General features: G+C 31.7%; 1 pseudogene; it reads right to left on the bottom strand.

Annotated features, from left to right (window-relative positions):
• Positions 1-15,291: 15,291 nt before the first annotated feature.
• LOC115287595 lies at positions 15,292-15,906 on the bottom strand (annotated as a pseudogene).
• Between the last annotated feature and the right edge of the window lie 201 nt (positions 15,907-16,107).

Here is a 16,107-nt window from a genome sequence, read left to right on the forward strand (position 1 = left end):
AGTTACCTATCATGGAGAGGAAATGGGGGATGATTAGGTGTGCCATTAAAAAAATTTTGGTTTATTTTTGGAAAAAATTCCTGAAATTGATGCAGTGATGGTTGCAAACACTATGAGTCTAGTAAAACAAAGCAAAACAAAACAAAACACATTAAGTGACTGGATATTATAGCGTATAAATCATATCTCAATAAAGCTGTTACAAAATTAAAGTAAATGGGACTTTTGCTTCAGAGATATGATTGTCTTTGTAGGCATCAGTTTGCACTGAAAATCTCATTTTATGTGCCACTATCAGATATATTTAAGAGAGTCTGGTATTTTTTAGACATAATTCATTTTGCCACATATTTTTTAATATCTTTCTAAAGGATAGAACATATGATGTAATATATGAAAATAAGGCAGATATGAATTGTTAGAACATCAATTTAAGATTATGTTAAAACATAATCTTAAAAGGTGCTTTATTTTGCCACTTTAGACCTTATATTACCAAAATTTCACTTTAATTAAAAATATAACAGTTACACACCTCAAGTTTCAGAAGTCCTATTATTGCCCATTATAGTATTATTAGTCTTGAATCATTTGAAGCTGAAATAGTTACCTTCTGTTACTAAATCTCCATATATGAGTGGGTATTTAATTTATTCCATATTTAATTATTGGAATATAATTTCTCAGGTGAACGTTTTTTGAAACCCATGACATTTTTAAATTGATTTTAAGAACACCAAGAAAGAACATAAATATCTGGATGTTAAATATCATACTACTGAACAATTAATGGGTCAACCAAGAATCAAAGGAGGAATAAATAATACATGGAGACAAAATGAAATGAAATCACAACAGTCCAGAATTTTGAGACACAGTAAAAGCTGTTCTAAGAGGGAAGTTTAAAACATAAAGACCTACCTCAAACAACAATGAAAAAACAAATAAAAATCTGATGTTGCACCTAAAGGAGTTACAAAAAGAATGAGTAAAGCCCAACGCTGTAGAAGGAAAAAAAATAATAAAAAAATAAAGCAAAGCAAAAATAAATGAAATAGAGGCTTTAAAAAAACAGAAAAATTCAATGAAACCAGGAGTTGGTTCTTTGAAATGATAAACAAAATTGATAAACCTTTATCCAGACTCATCAAGAAAAAGAGAGGACTCAACTAAGTAAAATCAGAAATGAAGGAGAAGTAAAAATTAACACCACAAGAACATAAAGGACACTTAGAAGAAATGGATAAATTCCTAGGAAGATATTCCAAAACTGAATCAGAAGCAATAAAAATTTAACAGACTGATTACTAGCAGTGAAATTGAATCAGTAATCAAAAGCTCCCAACAAACAAAAGTCCAGAACCAGATGGCTTCACCATTAAAAGAAGAAAGCAAGAAAGCAAGCAAGAAATCAAGCAAGCAAGCAAGAGGGAAGGGAAAGGAAGGAGAGGGAAGGGGAGGGGAGGGAAAAAGAAAAGAGAATACAAATAAAAATATACATCACTATCGCTGATGAACACAGAAGAAAAATTTCTCAACAAAATGTTAGCAAATCAAACCTTACAATATATTAAAAATAATTCACCACAAAAAAGTGAGATTTTCCAGGGATCCATGGGTTGTTCAATATTTATAAATCAATGTGATATATCACATTAAAAAGAGGAAGGATAAAAGCACATGATTATTTCAATACATACAGAAAAAAATTACAAAATACAATATTAATTCCTTATAAAAACTCTCAAAAAATTGACAACAAAGTAGAGAAAGAACATACCTCAAAGTAATAAAATTCCTATATGAAAAATCCACAACTAACATCATGCTTAATGGTAAAAACAACAAACAACGATGAGCTATAAGATCAGGAACAAGACAAAGATGTTGACTCCTGTCAATTACACCCAACATAGTATTGTAACTTTTAGCTGCAGCAATCAGACAAGAAAATAAATAAGAGGCTTCCAAAGTGGTAAACTGTCACTATTGGCGGATGTCATGATACCAAATTTAGAAACCCCTAAAGACTCCACCAAAAACACATCCATGCACACACACACACACACACCCTACTAGAATTGATAAATTCATCAAAAACAAAGGATACTGATTATACAGAAATCTGTTTATTTCTATACATTAATAATGAAGTAGCAGAAAGAGAAATAAAACAATTCCAAATTGTTTATTAAAAAAATACCTAGAAATAAACTTAATCAAAAAGGTGAAAGACATGCACTCTAAACATGTAAAATATTGATGTAAGAAATTGAAGATAACATAAACCAATGAAAATATATCTCATGCTTTTGATTTAGAAGACCCAATATTGTTAAAATATCCATACCACCTCTAAGTAATGTACAGAATTAATACAATTTCTATCAGAATATCAACATTTTTCAAAGAACTAGAACAAATAACCCTAAGATTCATATGAAACCACAAAAGACCCTGAGTAGCCAAAGCAATCTTCAGAAAAATGGGCAAAGCTGAAGGTATCACAACCCCAGATTTCAAGATCTATTATGATGCTGTAATCATCATGTATGTACTGGCACCAAAATGGGCAGATAGATGTATGGAACAGAATAGAGATCCCAGAAATAAACAGAATAGAGATCCCAGAAATTAACAATTATATGGTTAATTAGTCTTTGACAAAGGAGGCAAAAATATCCACTGGGAAAAAGTCTCTTCAACAAGTGGTGCTGAGAAAACTAGAAAACTACGAAAGAATGAAACTGGACCACTTTCTTACACCAACTCAAAACAGATTAAAGACTTAAAAGTGAGACCTGAAGCCATGAAGCTTCTAGAAGAGAGCACAGAAAGTGATTTCTTTGACATAGGCTATAAACATCTTTTTCTAAATCTGTTTCTCAGTCAAGGGAGACAAAAGCAAAAATAAACTATTGGGAATACAAGGAAAAAAGAAAAACAAAACCTTTTGCATAGGAAAGGGAAACATCAACAAAATAAGAAGGCAATCGACTACATGGGAAAAGATGCTTGCAAATGTCACAACAAACAAGGGGTATATGTCCAAAATATATAAAGAACTTATGCAATTCAGCACCCAAATAATCCAATTAGAGAATAGCCAGAGGACCTGAATAGACATTTCTCCAAAGAAGACATACAGATAGCTAATAGAGACATGAAAAGATGCTCAACATCACTATTTTCAACAGAAATATACAAATCAAACCATGATGTGGTATCACCTTACACCTGTCAAAATGGCCAGAATCAAAAGGACAAGAAATAATAAGTGTTGGAGATAAAGGAATGCTTGTGCACTGTTGGTGGGAATGCAAACTGACTCAGCCACTGTGGAAAGCAGTATGAAGGTCCCTCCAAAAATGAAAAGTAGAACTACCATATGATCTAGTAATTCCACTACTGGGTATTTGCCCAAAGATAACAAAATCACAAATTTGAAAAGTTATACACATCCCTGTGTTTGTTGTAGCATTATTTACAATAACCAAATTATAAAAGCAAACCAAGAGTCCATCAATAGATGAATGGATGAAGAAGTTGGGCAGGGTAGGTATATGTAGGTGTGTGAGTGTGTGTGTATAATGGAATATTACTTAGCCATATAAAAATAATATCTTGCTGTTTGCAACACATGGATGAACCTAAAAGTCATAATATTAAATGCAATATGTCAGAGAAAGATAAGTAACATTTGACTATTAATATGCGGAATTTAAAAAACAAATGAACAAAGGAAAAACAAACACAGACAGACAAAATTTCCCAGTCTCTTAAATACAGAAAACAAATTAGTGGTTGCCAGAGGGGTGGAGGGTGAGTGGATGGGAGAAATAGATGAAGGGGATTGAGAACTTTATTGTGAAAAGCACTGAGTAATGTATAGAATTGATGAATTATTATATTGTACATGTGAAACTCATGACACCATTTTTTAAATTATACTTCAATATATAATTAAATTTTAATTTTCTTAAGATTAATATAATTTAGCTTGAAAATAACTATATGAAAATTCATTTTTCAGTTTATTCTACTTCTTATAGCCTTATATTTTACTTCTGTCTATCAGAAGATTTGTGGACTATTAGAAAACAAGCAGTAATACTGATGGAATGATTTTGGCTGAAAATTTACTTTCTTCTCTATGTTTTTCAGAATTGCTTGGACAAAAGAAACCTGATTTTGAAAAGAGAGAAAAAACACAAAACTCAATCATTTCTATCAGGCTGATGATAGGTACATCTTCCAAGGAAGTCCAACTTTAAGTTTGTAGTTCAGTGAGAAGTGGTGGTATAAAGCAAGTAAGAAGTTTGCCTTTCGGAGTAATTGAGGCTCTTGGTGCTAAAGTCAATAAACCTGCAGATTGGCAATTGAATACAACTCAGCAATAGCATAATCTGATGATTTAAAGGCTGTGACCATAATGGTTAAGAGCACTCTCTCTGGTTATTGTGTGTAATAGAACAAAGGGATCACTCCCTTGGAAAAAAAAAAAAAAAGAAAAGGAAAAAAAAGAAAAAAATTTCATTGGCATCAGAGTTCAATTAGTACATCTTATTTTAAAATGATCAACTTGAAATAAAAATTTTAATTTCTGAAATTTGACCTCTAATTAAAAATACCTCCCAAAGAATTTTTACAAAATGCAAATCATCACAGGCTATTAATGGTAAATTGATATGTAAATGAAAGAGACACAACTCTGCTATTTATATGTGGCCACTGTGCTCAACAGTAAAAGTTCAATATGTTATATTTCAAAACCTGCTTTCCTCCTGTTGTATCTGTTGCTTTTTCATTCTGAATTCCTACATTTATAAGGTAAATATCTTTAGTGACATCTTTATGTACCTGTTTTTCTTAGTTAATATATGCCAAGTGAAGTTCAATTTTAGTGCCATTATATTCTTAATGAATTAACTAAAATATCATACTCTGGAAATGTTAAATTTTGATTGTAGCCTCAATCATATATTCTTTTCCTATTACAATTAAAAGAATGTGAATATTTCCTATAGTAGGTCAGTGGGGCATGAAAAGGCTGGAGAAGAACCTAAGAAGATACTTTATGAGACAGATCAGCTTCTCTAATTATTCCAGGGAAGCTACCACAAACATGACCTACTTCAGGTTTGGTCTCCTACCTTTAGAATTTGAATATTTGTCTCTTAAATATATATCTAAAAAGAATGATGGTCACTACTTCAGTACACAAACATTAAAATGCAAGGGACAGAAAAATCAATAAACTTTGGACATGGAGTAATAGAAATTACTCATTCTGAATACAGATTGAAAAAATAAAAATTAACAGACTCAGAGATCTGGGAAATTATAAAAGATGTGATGTTTATGTCATATGCACTCCAGAAGGAAAGGAGAAAGTGGGTAGGGCTGAAAAAATATAGTTGAGGAAGTAACGGCTAAAAATGTTTCCAAGTTGGCAAAGGACGGTAACCTACAAATTCAAAAATATAGAACTGCACAACACCTTCTATCAACAGGTTCTAACAGGCATTTATAGAACACTACACAAAGAAACAACAGAATGTATATGATTTTCATGAGCTCCCACACATGTAAGAAGATATACCAGAATCTGATCAAAAACAAACCATGAAAAATATAAAACAATTGAAATTAACAGTGTGTTTCTGTGACCACATTTCTCTGAGCACATTTCTAAAAAATCCATGAATCAAAGAAATCTTAATAGAAATTAAAAAAATATATTTTTTAACCAAAAGAAGGTGGTGGTAGTTTTTGTTATTGTTGTTTCCTCCCTCTTCATCAGCCCCCTCCTCCAAATCATCTAGTGTATCTGGCAGACCTCCACACACTGTGACTTGAGCAATGTGAGCACTCTTCAGAAGCAGGTACCTGCATTATGCCAACAGTCACAATGGTTGCCAAGGCTGACATTGCTTCCAACTGGCCTGGGAATGATCCAGCTATGTGGCTTAGATAGGATCACAGGGAATATTTAAGAGATAATTTCTTCATACTTAGAAATTATTTTGTTTAAGTGCTTTCTAATGCAGAGAATTTAGGAGAGGTATTTTTTTTAGAATTTATTTTAGAAAAGTTTTAAAGTAAGTATCCTATTTGTGACATTTCAAGCAAGCTTTATTTGAAATTGTTTTATCACAGTTAAAAATAATGAAAATCAGCATATATATATTTATATACATGGTTTTGTCAGAAATTATAAATATATATTTAAGTTATTTTAAATAATTTATAAATCATTTCTGTACTTTGTTTTATGTTATACATATATATATTTTTACATATATATATGTGGTATATCTGTTTTTAACATTAAGTGATTTAAGGTAGTTGAATATTGACATTTTTGTATTTAAAACTTCCCTTATGATTAGTACTAAGGACAATGTTAGGGGCCAAATGTTAGTGTCCACCAGCCCAATTCATATGTTAAAATTCAACTCCCAAATAATGGCAGTTGAAAGTGAGGCTCCTGGGAAGTAATTAGTTAATGAAGATCGAGTCCCTATACGTGGTATTAGTGCTTTTAGGAGAGAAGAGAGCCAGTTCACTTTCTTCCCAGGATGTGAGGTTATAAGGTTCGAAGTCAGTCTGCATCCCACCAGGAGCTGACCATGTCTCATTCTGATCTTTCAGTTCTGCCCTCAAGACTGTGAAAAGTAACTTTCTGTTGTTGGCATATCACCCAGTCTATGGTATTTCACTGTAGCAGCCTGAATGGACGAATAGAAAAAAACACATGCACTTTGTAAAGTATAGAAAACTAAGCAAGATTTAAAAATTATTCTGGGACCCCTGGGTGGCTCAGTCGGTTAAGTGTCCGACTTTGACTCAGGTCATGATCTCACAGTCTGTGAGTTTGAGCCCCGCGTCAGGCTCTATGTTGACAGCTCAGAGCCTGGACACTGCCTCAGATTCTGTGTCCCCCTCTCTCTGCCCCTCTCCTATTTTTTCCCTATCTCTCTCAAAAATAAACAAACATTAAAAAATTTAAAAAAAACCAAAAAACTATTCTGAAAAAAATACTATTTGCATTTCAAAGGAATGCAAATTTATATTAAATTTTTAAGGGCATTCATTTATAGTAACTGTCCAAAATAATATCAATGATCTCTTCTACTGGTTATAGTTTTCAAATATAGAAAGTAATAATTTCAAAAGCTTTGAAAATGCCTATCCCTGATATCCAAAACTGGTTGTTCTAAATGAATTTATCTATGTTCTCAAATAATAATTATATTTGAAAGATAAAAGCCAATAGAAATATGATTTATGTTTCAAAAAGCCAATGAAATACTGAAGGAAGAGTAATTGTCACCAAGGTAAAATGGAAATCTTGAAAAAAATGAAAAATCACATTTGTAAGTTTACTATATGAACATAATTATTTTAATAGCTAGACAAAGAGTTTGTGACGTTATGATGAATAAAAAAGTATGTTTTTGTAAAATGAGGGGCAAAAAGCAACAACATCAATATAGCTAACAGATCATTTTACTGAAGCAGAAAATAATATATTAGAATAAAATATCAAATTATATTGTTTATTTTCAATTAGTCAAAAACTAAAACATATACAATAAAACATTATGTATTATTCCTATATTTCACACTTATATCCATGCTTCCTACAATTCTGTTTTTTGGGGTAGCCACTGCTACTTTTTCTTTATAGTGAGTTTATTAAAACTCTCAGATCTTTCTCTCACATGGGATTCTTATTTTTTTCCCTTATCAAGTAATTTTGCAGCTAGTTTTTAGACCTGCACATGTGATTTTGCAATCATTCTGTGAAATGTCAACTCTTTTAATTTCATCCACTTTCTATTTTAGATAATGTGACTGAGACATTTATGTGCTAAAATTATTCCATGGAGACAGGTTTCTGCTCTTCTAACCTATATGAGTCCCCATTACACAGATATCCTACTCTACTTGTCATCTTTAGGGGATCAAATGCTTACTCTCATGTAAATACTTGATATTTTTTGATCAAAGCAATAAAACAATAGGTATTGGGTTACTGGGGTTGTAAGCATACCTAGAAATGCACATATGAAATGTTTAAAAACTGATTTAGAGGGTTCTCGTGTTAGTAATATAAAGAGAGAAGTCACAGAAAGTTCACAGAATAGTTATCTGTAATCAGGGTAACAGTTAAATTTCCAAGGTAAGTCAGTAGAAATAACTATAAATATCCTCTGGAGGTTTCCTTTATTATTTAAAAAAATAATTGTTATTATATTCCAAAATATTAACACTGTAAGCAAGTTCTAATTTATTCATTCAATCTACGCATTCATTCAACATTTATTAAGTGTAGGATATTGAGGAGGTGCAGAGAATATAAAGAACTGTTGTCTCTCTCTTCAAAAAACTGACCTCTTAAAATGTAATTCAAAAACTTGCACGATAATTTAAAAATTTTTAAGTACTATGACATTGGAAAGGTTATGAGGAGATATAATTACAACTGACAGATCAACAAAAATACTCAGAATCTGGTTCTACTGCTTGGATACTTATGTATGTTACACCTATTCATTGCAAAGGTGTTCCTATACCCATTTGTTCAGTTTAATTATTTAAAAAGAAATTAAGGTGCCTTTGGACTCTCACAAAAGGTGTGTTAAGCATTCCTATAAATAAATAATAATAATTTATTTCATATTAAAATGTAATACATATACATACAGTGGTAAATAATACATTATGATTTATCAGATATTCCCAAATTAGCCCAAGGACAAAAGAAGGAGATACAATAAATAATGGGCATTTATAAACAGTTATCCAGTACCTATGTAGAAGTAGTGCATTATTTCTTAAAGTTTCCATGTAAGCATTTAATCAAGTAATTTTTCCTATTAAATATTTTACTTATCTTAGAAAATATAATTTACATTGTATGCAGATGGCATTTTCATTATTAGTTATTTCATTGATTATTTTTCTTGACTTTTCATTTCTAAGTTTCAATTCTTTTCCCTCTTAGAAAGTGAAATTATAACTTTTTCAGTTAATCAAAAAAGGTAATTAAGTCAGAACTTTGCTAAAATGAAACATGTATATAAAATAGAAAATAAGATTATAATATTCACAATAAATAAGCTGAAGAATTCACAATAAATAAGCTGTTCAAAATGTCAGACAACTTTTTAGACACTGAAAAATAGATCAACTAAAAGTAGATTATTCAATTTATTAAAATAGTAAAACAGATGAACTAATATGGACATATTAATTCATATAGTTTGCCATTAAATAAAATAAATATTTTGTGATTAAAAATGTAATTCAATGGAATTTTGTTAAAGGTCTTTTGTCTCATATTCATCAATATTCTGAGATTAAATATAATTTATATAATACTATAAGGGTTAAATATTATGTATATATATGCACAGAATATTTTGTGTCCACCACTTTCTGAGTACTAACTTAGATGATTTCACATATATTATCTACCTAAGTCTGAAAACAATTCATTGTAATTAGAATTATTAATCATCATCAAGGGTAAAAGTGAGGTTTAGAAAGACTAGTAGTTTTCCCATGTACATTTCAGCAAGTGACATTATATTATGAAAATTTAACTGTAGAAAAAATATTTCTTACTGAAACTACTTGACTATATAAGAGCCAATTGGAGCCAAAAGAACATCTGATTTAAAAATGCAGTATTGTAATAATTTACGGATGCGTTTTGGATAGTGACCATTGATTAGAAAAATATGTTGTACTGGGAATCTTATTTATGTGAAAAAGACTATCTCATACACTGATTACCATAAAAGCTTTCCCTTATAAGTATTTTGGAACTTTAGAAGGAAAGAATGGCCCAGTTGAAACCTCCTCCAATATTCAAACTGATGGGAAGAACAAGATTATGTCTAACTCTTCTCGATTTATAGATTTACACACCAAATTCACTGAACAGCCCTAAACATTCTCTCCACTCTTACTCTACAATCATTGTGAGAGAGTCAAATGCATTTAATACAACTATTATTGAAAATCCCATTTTGTGTAACATTAAAATAAACATCTCTTTGTATATTTTGAAGGACAGTTTGCTAGTCCTTCACTACTAGTGTAACTTGTGTTTTGGTTTTTCTTTTGCATAGTAGATGGACTCCATTAACTACTGTTTTAATCTAGTTTTCCTTGAAGTTGACTAGTAAGCAGATTAAAAGTGCTCTCTGTCCAAGAATATGCTCTCTGTACTGTCAACTGGCTCATGTAGGGATCAAATGCTCAGTCTTACGTATCAAGAAACAGAGTCCCTCATATACAGAATGGATAATTACACTTTCATGAATTTGTTAGGAACAAAAAATTTGTGTAACAGAAGATTCATTACAAAATCCAGAAATATTTAAAAGCAATCTCTTACAATAAAAATGTTGAAACAGCCTGAAATATTTCCCTAACTAAAAAATACAAATGGAAAACATTCCACTTGATTTTTATTTTATAAGCTTAGAATGCATTTAAAATTTATAGTTTCCCTAATTCTAAAAGGAAAGAAGCTTCATCACCCAGTGTAAACACGTTCCTGACTAACTTCCTCAGATAAAAATTGAGAACAAAGGTAAATTCTACAATTAGTTGTCCAGGTGGAAAACGAAAGTCTCCATGAAGTCTCAGAGTTAGTTTGATTTGGTAAAGGTGAATATATCAATTACTTTTTTGGAACAAGGGAAACTTGTTACCATAACAGCATATCTGCTTCTTTGATTTCTGTACTTTTTCTTATGTCATCCCCATAATTAAAGGTCATGAGACTTTGGTGCTTATTGTGGCTTTGGTAAAAGATTTATTCACAGAAAAACTTTCTGAAACATAAGAATACAGAATATTTAGACATTTATCTCTGCTTTCTTAGCACTAGTTTTGTATAGAGAGTCAGGCAGACCTGGGCTCCCATTCAAACTATCATCTACAGTGTATGTTAACGAACTTGGATTAAATAAATTTAGGGGTCCCTGAGTGGCTCTGTCAGTTGAACAACTGACTTTGGTTTAGGTCATGATCTCATGGTTCGTGGGTTCGGGCCCTATGTCAGGCTCTATGCTGGAAGCTTGGAGCCTGGAGCCTGCCTCGGATTCTGTGTCTCCCTCTCTATCCTCTCTTAGCCTGTACTCTCTCTCTCTCTCTCAAAAATAAACATTAAGAAAATAATAAATTAATTAATTTTAAATAAAGCAAATTATCTTCTTTACTAGCTCTGTGGAGAATTTACTTTTTATAGCACCGTGGAGTTGATCAATGGAATTATCTCAAAGGTTTCATGGCTTAAAATTATAAGGCATCAATATAAATATCTGAACACCCAAATATTGATTATCTGGCAGCTTTAGACAGATTGGGCAGTCCTTCATCTCTGTTTTTTCAGTGTCTGCTATCCTGCCACCAAAAATATGTTTGCTAAATGAAAATGTGTTCAATTATTCAGAAATCACTTATGCATTTTTTGATACTCTCCTACTGACAAAGAGGAAAAAAGTAGAGTCTGTTCTAAGTAATCTCACAGGGCTATTTGCCAGATGTTTGATATAAGATGATCATATCAATGGAAAAACTTCCAACTGTTATGTGTTTTAATAAAATAAATTCCCAAATGTGAAATAAAATGTACAAATTCTACGCTTCATTTATCATTAAAGTAATTAAAATGCTTATAGTAATAAAAATTTGTTTTGTTTTGAAATAGTGATGTTTTTGATATAGATATATTAAGTTAAACATTATTTAAGGTATATATCAGTAAGTGTTTATACAAAAATACTTAGGAATACCTGTTTAACAATATTTAAATCTTCTTTCTTATAAGTATTTAAATAGCAGGTTACTTTAGAAACTTTATTCCTTTAGGTTGATATACTAAGTTTATATTTGTGCAATCATTCTCTTAATAATTAAGGGATCCTAGAGTTTCTGAATTTTGAAATCATTAGTAATAGATCACTTCAAATGAGAACACTGCTGTTATGACTAATGAATTAATTGTTAATGTTTATAATATATGATATTTTTCAATAATAGAGAAATGAATATGTATGACAATTCATCATCTGGTTCCCAATAGAGTATTTTTAAAAATCAAGATAATTATATCTTAATTGCCCATTTCCTTTTTGCATATTTTAATAACATTCTGAAGCATATGAAAAATATTAGGGTTCAGTTATAGACGCTTACTGTATGATGACAATTTTCCACTTCCATAAAATTCTAATGTGTGAACATTTCTAGCCACATGTGCTAGTGGAATAACTGAGGCAGGTAATGAGAAGATACTGTACTTCTATCTCTATAATAACTTTCTCAAGGGAAGCTTGTGTAGTTTTCATCTGTTGAAGGAGTAATCTGAAGATATTCTTTATTATCATATAAAGAGAACCTATAACCATAAATAATACACATAATCTCAAAAATTCATATGTATAGCACTGACCATTATCATCACTCTGTTAGACTGCCTAATAAGGTAAACATGCAGCAATTATTTCCTTAATGTATGTTTTCTCTTTATCTCTCCTTTCTTAACCAAAAATTAGACACATAGTCATATTTGACTCTCTTGCATTCCAGTTCCTTTTCCCATTACAACTTGAGAAACATCACCAGTAAGTTTTTGCTTCCATTAATTTTCATTGCAAAAATTTTCACATCAAATAACCTCAAATTATAAGTAACTACCATTTGGCTACCTGCCCATATTTACCTCTTATTTACAGTTGTACAACCTCCAGTTAGAAGGATGAGAAATAAATTATAATGACTGAATAAAATTTCCAAATTGTTTCTCTTATAACTTGAATTCTTTTGCTTCTACCAAGGGGAAACTACACAAAGTGTAGGATATCTAGTTAGCAAGCTCTATAAACGGTTTAATTTTATTGTATAACTTTTTAATTTTAAGAAAACCAATTATTGTCTACCTACAAGTCAAAACCTTTAGTCTTAGATTCATCCTCCCAAATATTGTTCTACTTTGTTTTTCTCTGTTTGTTCTTCAGCAAAAATTAAGACTATTTGGCTTTATCCTATCTCCAAAATGGTAAATGGTAATACCCAATAAGCCACAGAAACAATCCATATTTACCTAAGAAGTGTAAAAATTAAAACAAAAATAATAAAAATAACTTATTTACTAAAGCACACATTTAATGTTGCAGTTTTGATAATATTGGGGTGTTTTTGAGGTTTTCTTCACCTTTGGGCTCTAACAGGATATCATTCTCAGAATTTGAAAGAAGATATATTGTGAGTGTATTATCCCCAAAGTCAATGTATATTTCTTTTGTTGATTAACACAAAAATATTATTTTTAACCATATGAGGTATTGAAAACTTCTGAATTCTTCTAAAGATTTTTTTTATGTTTTTACACCTCTCAGACAACTATATTTTAAGTGCAATGGAAAGAATAAATTTTCCTGTGTTGTCACCTCTCCAAGAGTTTTCCAGTCTAGGAAGCAGAGAAGACCTTCACAAGTGAGAATACCAATATAGAGTTGAATGGTTTTTAAAACTTCATTATTACATAATTTAAAATTTTTGGTGATAGAATTGCCATGGTGTGTGTGTGTGTGTGTGTGTGTGTGTGTGAATGTTTTATAACGTGGTGCAAAATTATTTTATTCATAGCTTATGAAAATACTGTCTACAAGTAAGTTAGTTCAATATTCATTCTAATATGGTTCTGCTTAGTTGTTGAAGCATGTTTTTTCTCTCTGACCAGTTAGTTTTCAGGGAGACTGACGTTCATCACATTCAGTTAGGAAAAATGAGAAAATATGAATGATCTGAGATAAACCTAATACTTTAATACATTAATAGTTTAAAAGTTCTAAAAGCATGTAAATGCATGCTAACACTGACATAATAATACATTAATATAAAAATATCAGAAACTCTAGTCTAAAAAACTTTGTGTTTCTTATTTCTGTAAAGCCACAGGTAAAAGTACAGCCAATAGTATCAGTAAATGTTTATATTGTGTAACTTAATTGGGAAAATTAATTAGAAAACTATGAAAGCCACATTTTAATTCTAATGATGTTTTATAGGATTGATAAAACACTATTTTTCTGGCACAATGAGGAAAAATGTTCTACATTATTACTTAGTCCTTTGAACAACTCAACCTCAAACCCATGGGACTTGGCAGTGGTTCGTGAGAAAAAAGCATTACCGAGTACATTTGACTTTCTGAAGGGCAAAGTTATATAATGTAAAAATATAAATATAGAAAATGAGAAGGAGGTGTAAAAATTAGCAAGGACAAATAAATACTATCTAGCCATCCCATGTGGTTAAAAATAAGCTTTTTTTAAAGAAAATGTGATTCAGCAGAGACAAAGCCAATATTTGGTAAAATGCACAGATATAAAAAATAATCAAAATATAACATTCAATGGAGAGAAAATATTTGGAAGGCATGAATGCCAAGGATACATGGGACAGCGGTACAGAGGAGATCAAATGAGAGAAAGAGATGAACTGTAATAGAGATTGTCATAAAATGGATTAACACCAACTCCAACAGGAATCTTTATTTTTACCCCCTACCCTGTCCAAATATGAGCCTATCGAAAGCAAACAAAGTCTGCCTGCTCTGCCACCTGCAACCTGCCTCAATGAAGAAATGACCCCATCAGTCTGGATTTCATGATTTTGAGTTTCAACCAAATGGTCTCAGCAGGAGCTTACAATAATATTCTGTGCTCTACCCTAAACCATTAGCACCCTGCCTTATACCTATTTGAATTTTATTTTCTTCTTTCCTCCAGCTTCTTTAAATTGCTATTTTTCCTTGTTTTATTTTCCTCTCTTTGGTCTTACTTATATAAAATTTTTTATGTGTCAGTGCTTAGCTTTGATTATCCTCATGTTACAACTTACCCTATCCATCCTTAGCTATATTTTACTTAGACTTTTGTATTCATTCCCTAATAAGACTTTATCGCCTGGGTTTTCTCACAAGTGGCTATAGAGAGGGATATAGCTGTCATGTTATAATTTGGTATTTTTTTTAAAGAAATAGACATAAGAAAAGAATACTTTAATAAACAACAATGGATCTATAACTCAGATTCAACAATTATCAGATACTCATGTTTCATCTTTACCTCCACTCACTCTTCATCCTAACAACTTATATTGAATTCTCAACCCAACCTATATCCAATCAGTATTCAGTTTTATAACTTATGAATTTTTAAAGGATGCTTAAAATATGTTTAATAATAAAGACAACCAGCATTCTGTTTTTACTTTTATTTGCATGTATTTTATCCAGAATTTACTCCCGGGCCATAAATTTTTGTTTCTTCAGTTTCTTCTGGGCTATCTTTTTCTTCTGTGCAACTTCCTCTTCTGGTTTAGGAACAATCTGCTCTTTTTCAGTGAGAGGATCATCTCACTGTGGCAGGGAGAGCTCACGTACGGGTTAATCCGACCATGAGCCCTGTGAGTTCTACGCTGCATCTTGGGGGCTTTGTTCACCTGGATGTGCTCAATGGCCAGAGAATCTACATCTAAACCCTTAAGTTCAGCATTACTCTCGGCATTTTTAAGCACGTGCAGTAAAATTTCGGCGCTCTTTTTGGGCCACCGACCCTGTGTCCAGCCCCGCTGTTTGGCCTGGGCACACCTCCCGACTCCACCACCGTGGCGGCGGAGCGGCACACACGGCTTCTGCAGAGCGACATCCTTAAGATACGTGGTGGCTTTCCGGATATGCATACCCTTGATGCCTGGGCAGTCTCACGGGTGTTCTTAAAGTGAACACGAAGATTTGAACCTCTTGATTTGCATGATTTTGTCCGGTTTTCCGGGTCAAGTGAATAGCGAACCATTTTCAGAGATCACCTCAGGCCGCTTACGGGAAGAGTAAAGAGTTTACATTTTAATAGATATTCCAATGACGCCAAATTAACTGGTAAGTGTCCTGTTGGTTTTGCATGTTGGGTTTTACATGTTAGCCACTTTAACAACTTATGTTCCGTTTCGAATCACACTTTAGACAGCAGAATTATAATAAGACTAAGCCATAATATGTAAGGGGGTTAATGGTGA

This window comes from Suricata suricatta, chromosome 3 (genome assembly GCF_006229205.1).
Source record: "Suricata suricatta isolate VVHF042 chromosome 3, meerkat_22Aug2017_6uvM2_HiC, whole genome shotgun sequence".
In the NCBI taxonomy this organism is placed as follows: Eukaryota; Metazoa; Chordata; class Mammalia; order Carnivora; family Herpestidae; genus Suricata; species Suricata suricatta.